Raw genomic sequence first — 5,033 nt, 5'->3', positions numbered from 1 at the left:
GAAACATGTAGGCCGTCTAAGAGAGCGAGTGATTGCCTCTGGATTGCAGCGGTTGTGTTTTAGAAGAGAGGGGATTTCAACAAAATTGTCTTTCTCGGTTCACCCACCTTAGCCCCCTCGAAATACATCAAACAACATAATTCTATTTAATCAGAGGAAAGAACAACAGTGAAGCAGAATGCATGTTCCTGCCCTCCAACCATCCAAACACAGGCTGGTAGCAGAGGATGCAGCCTCAAGTTGCAAGACACAGCACCATCTAGTGGCCATGTATACCGTCAGAGGCAGATCAACATGGGAAATAATAGAAAACTGGTTTAGTGCATTGTAAGGCACTCTCAATCAGAACGTCAACGTGTCACTCATGGGTGAATAGACACATACACAATAAGAAAGTGTTTCAGGCATTCTTTAGCCCACTGCCTACATACAAATCTACAATCTATTATGTTTTGATAAAAGGCACAATACATTCTATCTAATCATTACTATATAACTAAATACTGTTATATTGGCATATTACTCTGTAATATATTTTTGTATCCTTTAATTGTATTCATCCTTTTTTGTTATTTGGTTTCAGATCCCACTTTAACTTTTTTGCAATGCTTCAACCTGTGGTACACTTCAATGTTATCTAATATATTAAACTTACGCATTAAAGGCTAAACAGAGTCTTCTATAAACTTAAAACACTAATAAGACTTTACATTTCCCAAGAAATGTCTGATTTATTTCTATTATCTTTTATTTCATTGTGTATTCTACTTTATCATTTACTAGAACTGTTATTGTTTTAAATACAATTACATTGTGTAAATACAGGCACAAATGGTTATTTTCTCAGGCAAATACACTACTGGTTTGAGTCTAACTTTTAACCTTACATTAGTGTACAAAAGACAAATTAACCACGTTTATGTAAACTGGCCTAAAGGATATTGTACTGTTCACTCCTATAGTTTCTCCATAATAGTTGTATCTGTATACATTGTTGAAATGTTGATTTATGGTGTAACTTTACCTATTTTGCTCTGTTAAAACAATTATGTAAGCGTATATGATCTATTGTATTGTCACCCGATCGTATAAATGTAGCCCGCATTTGATATAATTATCTAAAATTCTATTTTTCCACAAAATAATCCAGCCGTACAAAACAAGGCAAGATATATACTGCTGGTTACAGCCACATTCAAAATATTGACATGTTGTTATTTTTGACTGAATGGCCTCAAAGGTCAAAGACCATAGCAACTTAAATACTGTTACAGTTCCACAAGGGCTTGAAGGGTCTCAGAAGGGGTTGTGGCGACAATCAGACATGAACCTTCACATGTCTGGTTCACTAGTGGATCTATGAAGTGTTGACAGTGTTCAGCTGCCTGCCCTGAAGGCACACTTCAGCTCAACACAGCTATAACACTTCAAATGTCTGACAGCTGGGACACAATGCAGGGATGTGTACACTTTCCCATCACATGGTTGCCGAATATACAGATACCTGAGTTTTAGCACTTTGCTTCAGGAGGCATTTTGCACCAAACCCTAATCAGTAAACACCTATGACCGATCCGGCTCTGGATTTAACACTTACAAACAACATATGCACGCATCAGCACACAAATACACACACACTCCACTCCCACACACAGACAGAAATCACTCTCCACCTGCTATATATCTCTCACCTCATCAAACATGCATGCCAGAGAAAGCGAAGGTGGTGAAGTAGAGTGTGGTAGGAGATCTTTTTTTCTGTCACCCACACAGGCGTTTTTGCCTTGCTATTCTGGGATGATGTAGACAGAAATCAGTTTGATGGATCAGGATTGATAGAATTTCCTAACTCAAGTGAACTTTTTCTCATTTTAAGTAAAGAGAAATGTATCGGATTTGGAGAGTGAATGTGTACAGCACACATCTTTCTGTTAGTTTGAGAGATATCGTGTGTGCAAAGTTTATATTGATTGATTTATATTTACCTCTAGTGAGCTTATGTTTTCGGTTCCTGTTTGTTTGGCAGGATTACTCAAAAACCACACATATGTTTATGAAACTTTGTGGAAGGGTGTAGAATGAATCATGGAAGAGCCCATCTAATTTTTTAGCTAATTCGAATGATCATAAACAAATGAGCAGGGGTTTTTCTAGAAAAACATAGCATGAGGGCAATACTGTGGCACTGATCTTGCATATAAGATATATCAATTATTGCGAGAAAATGACACCCGTAAACAATGCAACGTAGGAGCTCGGTAAAAACAAAGCTGTCTATGCCGTCTGGCAGTCTAATTGACACGATGTTCATATTTTTGGAGTAATTATACCGTTTTTGACGAACAGAAATATTGTTTTCTGGCATCACTTTAGCATTTTACATGCACCCTCAAAATTGAAATAACTTTAAATGCTGTGTTTAAACGCTATGAGCAATCAAATACAAGTGAAACACATGCTCTTGAATGTCATAAAGTTTTCAAATGACAACGTAAAGCTCATACTGTAAAAGTGTGAAGAATGACTTCCAAAAAATGAAAATAGGATCATCCAAGGAGCAAGTAAATGAAACACTGGCCTGATTGGACAATAGCTAGTAGCCAAAAATAGTTCATAGGGTTAAGTGTCAGAAATAGAAATGGTTTGAACTTTGATGAGCACGAATGCACACTGGATTTAATGATAATCTGTGAGTTACACGTTGATATTTTGTGAGTACCAGTGTAAACTATGACTCAGTAGGGGCAACAAAAAACTAAAACATGAGGCATCATCCTCTGGGGAACATGAACCTCTTCAGTAAATTAAATTCAAAACATGGCCAAAAGTTGACGAGATAAGATCTAAAACAAGAAGTTAGAATGATGGACCAACAGCAAGGACCAATGTCTAGCACTTAAAAAAGGGACTGTCCAATAAATTGGAAAAGGGATGACTGCTTTGCCTAGTCTATATAGCTTTGCAGACCAACAAGCACACAGCCAGTTTTCTACAATGTATGGACAGGTGTCCAAGGATGTGACGATGAACAACGTGCTAAAGTTTCACCACGAAGACCTTTAATCCTTCTACTGTCTTTTTCCATGTGTTAACTCCTGAGCTGCATCGATCGCCTCCATTTTAAAAGCAAATGAAGGCTTTCAGAAAAGAGATGGCAGAGTGCAACTGAATTGTGAAGGTTCTGAACAATGTCTGAGACACATTTGTTCTGTTGAATGGAACTGAATTAATCATAACTACTTTGTGTGGCCTAATGAATGTTGTGCAACCGTGTTCCTGTTGAGCATATATCAACCTTGAGACCACATCACTCGTCGGGCTAAAACCGTGTATTATCAAAGTGAATTTCCAAACCAACAACTAAAATAAATGCTGTCCATGAAGAACGCAGTCATTTCATTTTAAGCCTTGCTGGCAGCTCTGGGATGGCCATGTCAGTTGGTCAGTCAGACTTTGGTGATCCCTTGACATTTAATCTTGTGCCATGAGCAGGTTGACATTAAGGTTTTTTTCTTGAAATGTTTTGACAACTGTTATATTGCAGACATAAGTGTTCTCTTCAGGATATATTGGTGCACCCTTGCTACCCTAAATCATCTAAGATATAATAACCAAATAAATGCTTAACCAAACGTATTTCCATCAACCTGAGCTGCTTAAAGAGTTGCTAGCATACTTGTACAATGGTTGTTTTTTTGTGCATTTATTCTTAAAGACACAAACTATCATAATAATATGATAATCACACAGAAATAGTACGTTTTTTGTGAGGGAATTAAACCAACACACCCCAATGAGGTCTTACTTCAAGAAAATAGGTGTATAGAAGGATGTTGGCAAAACTTTTTGAAGCAATTTGAATATTTCTCTAAAAAACTTGTATATAGGCAGTGTTTACTGCTTTACAGATACACTAGCAGGCATAGTGTTGCTAAGTCGAGAAATTGATATAATCTTTGTGATAATTCCTAATTTGTATTCAAAGAATTTGAACAGTCAAGCTGAGTTACATTGACAAACTGCCTACAACACCTGCTCTATCGAAATCAGTCGCATTGACCCGAAGAAACCTTTTGAGTCGTATACACTGCTGGAAAGAGGATATTCCTAGCTTTCTATATATATTCTATATCAGGATTGGTTTTGTACTCCAAATATTAAGCGAAATATGTCACATTATATAATGACTGTCACCGAGTCATCATTTTGAGAAAAAGGCCTTCAAAGTTTCCTCCTCGCTGGAATCCATCGATCTGATTGATTATTAGCAAATGATCAAAATACTACGGAGGGAAGATATTTTCGTCTGGATTACTGGTCTGAAGCTCGCGAGTGTTTGTGTTTTGCGTTTGTGTGTATTGCGTTTGTTTCCCGGGGAAAACCCTCACGACAAACACCGGCTGTTGGTTATGCCTGCTGTGACGTTACATTACTCCGTTCTCCGCTTGTAATTATGCCGTTACAAGCTTCAAAGTTGTATTTATCATTTGAATTTGCCAAAACAAGTTTAATATTCTGAAAGCCAAGACTTTGTTTAATTGAAATCAGATGAAAACAAACTGTAACGGACCCTGCCGTGTTATTTATGATACTCTACGCTTACATTCATAATGTCAGCCGGAGGGAGGGGGGGCGGCGCTGCGGAAGAGCAGATTGCCTGTCATCTTCCCTTTACAAGCTTAAAGAATGTATCGTGTGAGTTTGGAAATAAAAGTTTCATATTCTGAAAGCCAAGACTTTGTTTGTTTAAAATCAAACAAAACACCCGAACCCCGAAAAAATAGTTTTTTACGCAAATCCACGTTTATTTTTGAAATGAGCCGTTGCGACTTCCGACTGATTTCGATAGAGCTTGTGTCTATGCAGCGTTTTCATTGTTACCAAGATGGTTAATAGGGACGCTGCTATCGATATTATTTCTGTTGTGTTGTGTAACTGTTTAATGGTGTTATCTTTATTGCTATCCCCTTCCCCGTCAATTTATAGTGTTGGTCCACAGCGCAAACGTATTAGTCTAACAAAATCTGCATCTA

Source organism: Notothenia coriiceps, unplaced genomic scaffold (genome assembly GCF_000735185.1).
Source record: "Notothenia coriiceps isolate Sejong01 unplaced genomic scaffold, NC01 NC01_scaffold00008047, whole genome shotgun sequence".
NCBI classification, from domain to species: Eukaryota; Metazoa; Chordata; class Actinopteri; order Perciformes; family Nototheniidae; genus Notothenia; species Notothenia coriiceps.
The sequence above is the reverse complement of the archived record's forward strand: the minus strand, read 5'-3'. Positions refer to the sequence as shown.